The sequence below is a fragment of the Macaca nemestrina genome, chromosome Y (assembly GCF_043159975.1).
Source record: "Macaca nemestrina isolate mMacNem1 chromosome Y, mMacNem.hap1, whole genome shotgun sequence".
Classification (NCBI taxonomy): Eukaryota; Metazoa; Chordata; class Mammalia; order Primates; family Cercopithecidae; genus Macaca; species Macaca nemestrina.
In genome coordinates, this window is record NC_092146.1 from 10,305,332 (window position 1) to 10,316,913 (window position 11,582).

At 42.5% G+C, this 11,582-nt stretch overlaps 2 pseudogenes; both read left to right on the plus strand.

The window, feature by feature from the left end:
- Window positions 1–3,092: 3,092 nt before the first annotated feature.
- On the plus strand, window positions 3,093–4,188 carry LOC139360944 (uncharacterized; annotated as a pseudogene).
- Window positions 4,189–5,256: 1,068 nt separating this feature from the next.
- LOC139360945 (syncytin-1-like) lies at window positions 5,257–11,182 on the plus strand (annotated as a pseudogene).
- Window positions 11,183–11,582: the final 400 nt, after the last annotated feature.

Sequence of the window (11,582 nt, forward strand, 5' to 3'; positions counted from 1 at the left end):
ACAGCCCAAAAACTTGCCATCCAGGCAAGTAATTAAACTGAACCCCCTTGGGTATTCTCCAATTGGGTGTCCTGGGTCTTCCCAATTCTTAGTCCTTTAATATCTGTTTTTCTCTTTCTCTTATTTGGACCTTGTGTCTTCCGTTTATTTTCTCAAGTCATCCAAAACCATATCCAGGTCATCACCAATTATTCTATATGACAAATGCTCCTTCTAACAACCCCACTATATCACCCTCCTACCACAAAATCTTTCTTCAGCTTAATCTTTCCCACTTTAGGTTCCCACAATGCCCTTAATCCCGCTTGAAGCAGCCCTGAGAAACATCGCCAATTATATCTCCATACCACCCCCCAAATGTTTTTTGCTGCCCCAACACTTCAACACTATTTTATGTAATTTTTCTTATTAATATAAGAAAACAGGAATGTCAGTCCTCTGAGCCCAAGCTAAGCTATCATATCCCCTGTGATTTGCACATACACATCCAGATGTCCTGAAGAAAGTGAAGAATCACAAAAGAAGTGAAAATGGCCGGTTCCTGCCTTAACTGATGACATTCCACCATTGTGATTTGTTTCTGCCCCACCTTAACTGAGCGATTAATCTTGTGAAATTCCTACTCCTGGCTCCAGAAGCTCCCCCACTGAATAACTTGTGACCCCTGCCCCTGTCTGCAAGAGAAATAACCCCTTTAACTGCAATTTTCTACTATCCAACCAAAATCCTATAAAACAGCCCCATCCCTATCTCCCTTCACTGATTCATTTTTCAGACTCAACCCACTTGCACCCAGGTGATTAAAAAGGTTTATTGTTCACACAAAGCCTGTTTGGTGGTCTCCTCACAAGGACGTGCATGACAATACCTATGTAACAAACGTGCACATTGTGCACATGTATCCTAGAACTTAAAATAACCAATAATAAAACACTCCATATGTGATAGTGTTGTTAATCCTATTGGTGTCAAGGACCAGATCAAGGACCATGTAGTTCCCCACTCATTGGAGACATATCACATTTTCCTGAATAATGCTTTACCTAGATTATTTGCAAAAACTTTAATAGCCAACGTTAATTTTTTTATTTTATTTTTTGTTATTTAAAATTAATTTTTGAATGGACAATTTATAGAAACAAGATGAAGTCAAAAAATTACAAAAGATATTTCATAGAATTTAACACTCAGTAATTCTTCCCTGATGTAATCAGCATAACTAACTTTTTAAGTAATCTTTCTGACATTTTCTTTATGTGGAAATATATGTATTTTTCTTTTTTATTATGCTTTAAGTTGTAGGGTACATGTGCACAACATGCAGATTTGTTATATACGTATACATGTGCCATGTTGATATGCTGCCCCCTTTAACTCGTCATTTACATTAGTCATATCTCTTAATGGATAGCCAATATTTAAAGTTATTTTGTTATTAAAGATTTTTACAGTCATGAATTTCAGATGTTTACTTAAGTGATAACACTTATGGCTCATTTAAAGAGTATCTACACCTATAACTTAGGATTGTTTTTATTAAGTCAAACCATATTTCATAGGCATACAAGCAAACGTCAATCTGTCTTGGTGAGAAACAGGACTAGCTGGATTTCCTAGGCTGACTAAGAATCCCTAAGCCTAGCTGCGAAGGTGACCACATCCACCTTTAAACATGGGGCTTGCAACTTAGATCACACCCAATCAATCAGGTAGTAAAGAAAGCTCACTAAATTGTTAATTAGACAAAAACGGTAGTTAAAGAAATAGCCAATCATCTATCATCTGAGAGCACAGTGGGAGGGACAATGATTGGGATATAAACCCGGGCATTTGAGCTGGCAATGTCTACCATCTTTGGGTTCCCTACCTTTGTAGGGTAGCTTTGTTTTCACTCTATTCACTTGAAAGTGCACTCTTCTGGTCCATGTTTATTATGGCTCAAGCTGAGTTTTCACTCACTGTCCACCACTACTGTTTGCCGCCATCACAGACCTGCCACTGACTTCCATCCCTCTGGATATGGCAGGGTGTCTGCTGTGCTCCTGATCCAGCGAGGCACCCGTTGCCACTGCTGATCAGGCTTGCCATTGTTCTTGCATTGCAAAGTACCTGGGTTCATCCTAATTGAGCTAAGCACTAGTCACTGGGTTCCGTGGTTCTCTTCTGTGAACCATGGCTTCTAATAGAGCTATAGCACTCATGCACGGCCCAAGATTCCATTGCTTGGAATCCTTGAAGAAGCACCCCAGGTCAGAGAACACGAGGCTTGCCACCATGTTGGACATGGCCTGCCACCATCTTGGGAGCTCTGGGAGCAGAGACCTCCTGGTAACACTTGGCAACCATGAAGTGAACTCCAAAGTGGTGAGTAACCTTGGAACATTTTCACTTGCTATTATATCTTATCCTTCCTTAGAACTAGAGAAAAATACCAGGTACCTGCTAGCTGGTTAAAAATGATTAGCATGGCTGCTGGACTTAAGACTCAGGTGTGAGGCTATCTGGGGAACGGCTTTCTAACAACCACCAAACCTTGTGGGTTGGGAAAGCTGATCTGCCTGGAGCCAGCTTCCCCTTTCAATTTTCCTGGTGAAACCAAGGGCTGACTAGAGGAAGAATACTGTCATCCTGAACTCCCAGCATTAGCTGGTTGAGATCATGCTGCTGCCAGAAATCTCTACTAAAAGGTCACCCATGCATGTATCCCTACACCTACACCTTCTCTGAAATGAATTTGCTTGAGAAATGTTGTTTATGAGACTGTAACTTCATGGGGCAACTAGGCTGTTATGAAATGCTCATGAACCCAGCCCAGCTCTAGGGCTTACCTCTGAACACGAAGGCAATGTTGGGCTCACTGGTAAAGACCACTAGAATCCAGCAACCTGGACCCTTTTCTTTGTGATCAAGAAAGGTGGGAAATGAGGTGCAGGACTGCTATATCAGTGAGTGTAACTAATCCGATAAGCAGAGGTCCATAGGTGGTTATGCACCCTGGAAAGAAATAAGCATTAAGATCATAGAGGACACTCTGTGACTAATACTCATTGGAAAATGACGAGGGTGCTGGCATCACTGTGTTCTTTTTTCAGATGGGAAACATTCCCCCAAGGCAAGAACACCCCAAGATGTGTTCTGGAGAACTGGGACCAATTTAACCCTCAGATGCTAAGAAAGAAATGACTGATATTCTTCTGCAGTACTGCCTGGCCACAATATCCTCTTCAAGAGGGAGAAACCTGGCCTCCTGTGGGAAACATGAATTATAACATCATCTTGCAACTAGACGTCTTTTGCAGAAAAGAAGGCAGGTGGAGTGAAGTGTCATGTGTACAAACATGAGACTTTCTTTTCATTAAGATACAACTCACAATTATGTAAAAAGTGTGATTTATGCCCTACAGGAAGCCCTCAGAGTCTACCTCCCTACAGCAGCATCCCCACAGCTCCTTCTCCAACTAAGAAGGACCCCCCTTCAACCCAAAGTGTCCAAAAGTAGATAGACAAAGGGTTAAACAATGAATCAAAGACTGCCTATATTCCCCAGTTATGCCCACTTCAAGCAGTAGGGGGAGGAGAATTTGACCCAGACAGAGTGCATGTACCTTTTTCTCTCTCAGACCTGAAGCAAATTAAAATAGACCTAGGTAAATTCTCAGATATCTTGATGTTTTACCAGGGTTAGGACAATCCTTTGATCTGATGTGGAGAGATATAATGTTACTGCTAAGTCAGGCACCAACCCCAAATTACAAAAGTGCCACCATAACGGCAGCCTGAGAGTTTGCCGATCTCTGGTATCTCAATCCAGTCAATGATAGGATGACAACAGAGGAAAGGAAATGATTCCCCACAGTTTAGCAGGCAGTTACCAGTGCAGACGCTCACTAGGACACATAATCAGAACATGGAGATTTGTGCCACAGACATTTGCTCACTTGCGTGCTAGAAGGACAAAGGAAAACTAAGAAGAAGCCTATGAATTATTGAATGATGTCCAGTATAACACAGGGAAAGGAAGAAAATCCTACTGCTTTTTTGGAGAGACTAAGGGAGGCATTGAGAAAGTATAGCTCTCTGTCACCTGAGTCTATTGAAGGCCCACTAATCTTAAAGGATAAGTTTATCACTCAGTCAGCTGCAGACGTTAGAAATAAACTTCAAAAGTCCTCCTTAGGCCCTGAGTAAAATTTGGAAACACTATTCAACTTGGCAACCTCAGTTTTTTATAACAGAGATCAGGAGGAGCAGACAGAATGGGACAAATGGGATTAAAAATAGGCCACTGGTTTCGTCATGGCTCTCAGGCAAGTGGACTTTGGAGGCTCTGGAACATGAAAAAGCTGGGCAAATTGAATGTCTAATAGTGCTTTCTTCCAGTGAGGTCTACAAGGACCCTTTAAAAAAGGCTGTGCAAATAGAAGTAAGCCACCTCCTCTTCCACGTCCCTTATGTCAAGGAAATCACTGGAAGGCCAACTGTGTCAGGGGACAAAGGTCTTCTGGGTCGGAAGTCACTAACCAGATGATCCAGCAGCAGGATTAAGGGTGCCCAGGATGAATGCTAGCCAGTGCCATCACTCTCACAGATCCCCAGGTATTCTTGACCATTGAGGGTCAGGAGGTTAACTGTCTCCTGGACCCTGATGTGGCCTTCTCAGTCTCCCTCTCCTTTTCTGGACAACTGTCTTCCAGATCTGTCACTATCAGAGGGGTCCTAGGACAGCCAGTCACTAGATACTTCTCCCAGTCACTAAGTGGTGACTGGGGAACTTTACTTTTTTCACATGCTTTTCTAATTATGCCTGAAAGCCCCACTCCCTTGTTAGGGAGAGACATTCTAGCAAAAGCAGAATTATAGACCTGAACATTATAGACCTGAACATAGGAGAAGAAACACCCATTTATTGTCCCCGGCTTGAGGAAGGAATTAATCCTGAAGACTAGGTAACAGAAGGACAATATGGACAAGCAAAAAATGCCTGTCTTGTTCAAATTAAACCAAAGGATTCTACCTCCTTTCCCTACCAAAGGCAGCACACCCTTAGACTTAGGCCCAATAGGGACTTAAAGCATTGTTAAGGACCCAAAAGTCCAAGGCCTAGTGAAATCATGCAATAACCTCTGCAATACTCCAATTTTAGGAGTACAGAAACCCAACGTATAGTGGAGGTTAGTGCAAGATCTTAGGATTATCGATGAGGCTGTTGTCCCTCTATACCCAGTTGTACCTAACGCTTATACTCTGCTTCCCCAAATGCCAGGGGAAGCACAGTGGTTTACAGTCCTAGACCTTAAGGATAGCTTTTTCTGCATCGCTGTACATCCTGACTCTCCATTCTTGTTTGCCTTTGAAGATCCTTCACTACCAACATCTCAACTCACCTGTACTTTTCTATCCCAAGGGTTCAAGTATAGCCCCCATCTCTTTGGCCAGACTGTAGCCCAAGACTTGAACCAGTTCTCATACCTGGACACTCTTGCTCTTTGGTATGTGGATGATTTAGTTTTAGCCACCAGTTCAGAAACCTTGTGTCATCAAGCCACCCAAGGGCTTTTAAATTTCCTCACCACCTGTGGCTACAAGATTTCCAAACAAAAGACTCAGTTCTGCTCACAGCAGTTTAAATACTTAGGGATAAAATTATCCAAAGGCACCAGGGCCCTCAGTGAGGAAATGTATCCAGCTCATATTGGCTTATCCTCATCCCCAAACCCTAAAGCAACTAAGAGATTTCCTTGGCATAAGAGGCTTCCGCCAAATATGGATTCCCAGGTATGGTGAAATAACCAGGCCATTGCATACACTAATTAAGGAAACTCAGAAAGCCAATACCCATTTAGTAAGACGGACACCTGGAGCAGAAGCAGCTTTCTATGCCCTAAAGAAGGTCCTAACCCAAGTCCCAGTGTTAATCTTGCCAACAGGGCAAGACTTTTCTTTATATGTCACAGAAAAAAGGCAGGAATAGCTCTAGGAGTCATTACACAGGTCCAAGGGATGAGCTTGCAACCCGTAGCATACCTAAGTAAGAAAATTGATGTAGTGCCAAAGGGTTGGCCTAATTGTTTATGGAGAGTGGCAGCAGTGGTAGTCTTAGTACCTCAAACAGTTAAAATAATACAGGAAAGCCATCTTATTGTATGGACATCTCATGATGTGAACAGCATACTCACTGTTAAAGGAGTCTTGTGGCTGTCAGATAACCATTTACTTAAATATCAGACTTTATTACTTGAAGGGCCAGTGCTGTAACTGCACACTTTTGCAACTTTTAACCCAGTCACATTTCTTCCTGACAGTGAAGAAATGGTAGAACTTAACTATCAACAAGTAATTGTTCAAATCTACGCTGCTTGAAGGGACCTTTTATAGGTTCCCTTGAGTGATCCCGACCTCAGCTTGCACACTGATAGAAGTTCGTTTGTAGAAAAAGGACTTCAAAAAGCAGGGTATGCAGTGGTCAATGATAACAAAATACTCAAGTAATTTCCTTACTCCAGGAACTAGTACTCAGCTGAGAAAACTAATAGCCCTCACTCAGGCACTAGAATTAGGAAAAGGAAAAAGGGTAAATATATACACAGACTCTAAGTATACTTACCTAGTCATCCATGCCCATGCAGCAATATGGAGAGAAAGGGAATTCCTAACTTCTGAGGGAACACCTATCAAATATCACGAAGCCATTAGAAGATTATTATTGGCTGTACAGAAACCTAAAGAGGTGGCAGTCTCACACTACCTGGGTCATGATAAAAGGAAAGAAAAGGGAAATAGAAGGGAAATGTCAACTGGACATTGAAGCCCAAAGAGCCATAAGGCAGCATCCTCCGTTAGAAATGCTTCTAGAAGGACCCCTAGTGTGGGGTAATCCCTTCTTGGAAACCAAGCCCCAGTATTCAGCAGAAGAAATAGAATGGGGAACCTCACAAGGACGTAGTTTCTTCCCCTCAGGGTGGCTAGCCACCGAAGAAGGAAAGATAGTTTTGCCTGCAGCTAGCCAATGAAAATTACTTAAAACTTTCACCAAACCTTTCACTTAGGCATTGATAGCACCCATCAGATGGCCAAATCATTATTTACTGGACCAGGCCTTTTCAAAACTATCAATCAGTTCATCAAGGCCTGTGAAGTGTGTCAAAAAAATAATCCCCACCTTATTGTCAAGCCCTTTGGGAGAACAAAGAAGAGGCCATTACCCAGGAGAAGATTGGAAACTAGATTTTACTGACATGCCCAAATCTCAGGGATTTCAGGGATTTTAGTAGCTACTAGTTTGGGTAGATACTTTCACTGGTTGGGCAGAGGCCTTCACCTATAGGACTTAAAAAAAAAAAAAAAAAAAAAAAAGAACTATTAAAGGCATTAGTTCATGAGATAATTCCCAAATTCTGACCTCCCCAAGGCTTACAGAGTGACAATGGCCCCACTTTCAATGTTACAGGACCCAGAGAGTATCCTAGATGTTATGTATACAGTATCACTTACAATGCTCCTGGAGGCCACAATCCTCAGGGAAGGTTGAGGAAATGAACAAAACACTCAAATGACATGCAAAAAAGCAGAAACTTGACTCACATGGCCTGCTATGTTGCCTAAAGGCTTACTGAAAATTGGAAACTCTCCCCCAAAAGCAGAACTTAGCCCACTTGAAATGCTGTATGGACAGCCCTTCCTAACCAATGACCTTGTACTTGACTGAGGGATGGCCAACTATCGGCTGAAAAACCCACCCCCGATATTTATTGTGGGTTATTTTCTAATCCCTAAGTGCCTCAACTGGTTTGAGAAATAAAGGGAAAGAGCACAAGAGAGAGAAATTTAAAGCTGGGTGTCCGGGGGAAATATTACATGTCAGCAGGTTCTGTGATGTTCCCTGAGCTGTAAAACCAGTAAGTTTTTCTTAGCGATTATCAAAAGGGGAGAAGTGTATGAATAGGATGTGGGTCACAGAGATCACATACTTCATAAGTTAATAAAATATCACAAAGCAAGTGGAGGCAGGGTGAGATCACAGAGCCATACGATGGAGTGAAATTAAAATTGCTAATGAAATTTCAGGCATGTATTATCATTGATAACATCTTATCAGGAGACAGTGTTTGAGAGAAGACAACCTATCTGACCAAAATTTATTAGGAGGGAATTTCTTCATCCTAATAAGCCTAGGAGCGCTACAGGAGACCGGGGCTTATTTCATCCCTTCGGCATCAACCATAAAAGGTGGTTGCCTTTAGCGGGGTGTCTATTGACCTGATAGACATACCCTCAGGGTACATTCTGTTTCTCAGGGATGCTCCTTGCTGAGAAAAAAGATTTCAGCAATATTTCTCCTATTTGCTTTTGAAAGAAGAGAAATATGGCTCTGTTCCAACTGGCTCACCGGAAGTCAGAAGTCTTATCTCACTTGTTCCCTGAACATTGCTCTTATCCTGTTATTTTTTCAAGATGTCTAGATTTCATATTGTTCAAACATACATGCTCTCCAAACAATTTGTGCAGTTAACGCAATCATCACAGGTTCCTGAGGCGACATTCATCCTCCTCAACATATGAAGATGATGGGATTAAGAGATTAAAGACAGGCACAGGACATCACGAGAGTATTGATTGGGGAAGTGATAAATGTCTATGAAATCTTCACAATTTATGTTCAGAAATTGCAGTAAAGACAGTCTTAAGAAATTATAAAAGTATTAATTTGGGGAACTGATAAATGCGCATGAAATCTTCACAGTTTATGTTCTTCTGCTTCAGCTTCAGCTGGTCCATCCATTCAGGGTCCCTGACTTCCCATAACAGCCAACTTAGTTGCAGATATCATCTCCTTAGTCAAATATCAACAAGTTCTTAAAACATTACAAGGAGCCTGTCCCTGAGAAGAAGGAAAGGAATTATTTCACCCTTGTGACATGGTATTTGTCAAGTCCCTTTCTTCTAATTCCCCATCCCTAGATACATCCTTGGAAGGACCCTACCTAGTCATTTTCTCTAATTCAACCATGGTTAAAGTGGCTGGAGTGGAGTCTTGGATGCATTACACTAGAGTCAAATCCTGGATACTGCCAAAGGAACCCTAAAATCCAGGAGACAATTCTAGCAATTCCTGTGAACCCCTATAAGATCTGCACCTGCTCTTCAAGCAACAACCATAAGGAAAGTAACTAAAATCGTAAATCCCCTTGGCCCTCACTTGTCATATTTTTCTTTTTACTGTTCTCTTGCCCCCTTTCATTCTCACTGCTCCCCATCTATGCCTCTGTACAACCAGTAGCTCCCCTTACCAAGAGTTTCAATGAAGAATACGGCTTCCCAGAAATATTGAAGCCCCATCCTATAAGAGTTTATCTAACAGAAACCCCACCTTCACTGCCCACATGCATATGTCCCGCAACTGCTATAACTCTGCCACTCTTTGCATACATGCAAATACTCGTTATTGAACAAGAAAAATAATTAATCCTAGTTGTCCTGGAGGACTTGGAGCTGCTATCTGTTGGACTTACTTCACCCATACTGGTATGTCTGGTGGGGTGGAGTTGAAGATCAGGCAAGAGAAAAACATGCAAAGGAAGTAATCCCCCAACTGACCCAGGAACATAGCACTCCTACCCCCTACAAAGGACTAGATCTCTCAAAACTTCATGAAACCCTCCGTGCCCATACTTGCCTGGTGAGGCTATTTAATACCATCCTCACTTAGACTTGGCTCCATGACGTCTTGGCCCAAAACCCTACTAACTGTTGGATGTGCCTGCCCCTGCACTTCAGGCCATACATTTCAATGCCTGTACCTGAACAATGGAACAACTTTATCACAAAAATAACCACCACTTCTGTTTTTGTAGCATCTCTTGTTTCCAATATGGAAGTAACCCATACCTCAAACCTCACCGGTGTAAATTTCAGCAATACTATAGACACTATCAACTCCCAATGCATCAGGCGGGTACCTGCTCCCACACAAACAGTCTGCCTACCCTCAGGAATATTTTTTTTTTTTTGTCTGTGGTACCTCAGCCTATCATTTCATGAATGGCTCTTCAGAATCTATGTGCTTCCTCTCATTCTTAGTGCCCCATGACCATCTAAACTGAACCAAGACTTGTACAATTATGTCATACCTAAGCCCCACAACATAAGAGTACCCATTTTTCCTTTGTTATCACAGCAGGAGTGCTAGGCCGACTAGGTACTGGCATTGGCTGTATCACAATCTCTACTCAGCTCTACTACAAACTATCTCAAGAATTAAACGATGACATGGAATGGGTCGCTGACTCCCTGGTCGCCTTGTAAGATCAACTTAACTCCCTAGCAGCAGTAGTCCTTCAAAATTGAAGAGCTTTAGACTTGCTAACTACCAAAAGAGGGGGAACCTGTTTATTTTTAAGGGAAAAATGCTGTTATTATGTTAATCAATCTGGAATCATCACTGAGAAAGTTAAAGAAATTTGAGACCAAATACAACGTAGAGCAGAGAAGCTTCAAAACACCAGACTTTGGGACCTCCTCAGCCAATGGATGCCCTGGATTCTCCCCTTCTTAGGACCTCTAGCAGCTATAATGTTGTTACTCCCGTTTAGACCCTGTATCATTAATCTCCTTGTTAAGTTTGTCTCTTCCAGAAATGAAGCTGTAAAGTTAAAAATTGTTTTTCTTTCTTTCTTTTTTTTTTCTTAAGACGGAATCTTGCTCTGTCACCCGGGCTGGAGTGCAGTGGCCAGAACTCAGCTCACTGTAAGCTCCGCCTCCCCGGTTTAGCCATTCTCCTGCCTCAACCTCCAGAGTAGCTGGGACTACAGGCGCCTGCCACTTCACCTGGGTAGTTTTTTGTAGTTTTTTGTGTGTTTTTTTTTTGTTTTTTTTGTTTTTTTTTTTTTTCAGTAGAGATGGGGTTTCACTGTGTTTGCCAGGATGGTCTCGATTTCCTGACCTCGTGATCCTCCCGTCTCGGCCTCCCAAAGTGCTGGGGTTACAGGCTTGAGCCACCATGCCTGGCCTAAACATTGTTTTTCAAAGGGAGCCCCAGATGCAGTCCATGACTAAGACCTATCTTGGAACACTAGACCAGCCTGCTAGCCCATGAGCTAATGTTAATGACATCAAAGGCACCCCTCCAGAGCAAATCCCAACTGCACAACCCCTACTATGCCCCAATTCAGCAGGAAGCAGTTAGAGTGATCATCCACCAACCTCTCCAACAGCACTTGGGTTTTCCTGTCGGGAGGGGGGACTGAGAGACAGGACTAGCTGGATTTCCTAGACTGACTAAGAATTCCTAAGCCTAGCTTGGAAGGTGACTGCATCCACCTGTAAACATGGGGCTTCCAACTTAGCTCACTACCAACCAATCAGGTAGTAAAGAGAACTTACTAAAATGCTAATTAGGCAAAAACAGGAGGGAAAGAAATAGCCAATCATCTATCACTTGAGAGTACTGCAGGAGGGAAAATGATCAGCATATAAACACAGGCATTCGAGCTGGCAATGGCTAACCTCTTTGGGTCCCCTCCCTTTGTACTGGAGCTCTGTTTCCAGTCTGTTAAATCTTGCAACCACACTCTCTTCTGGTCTGT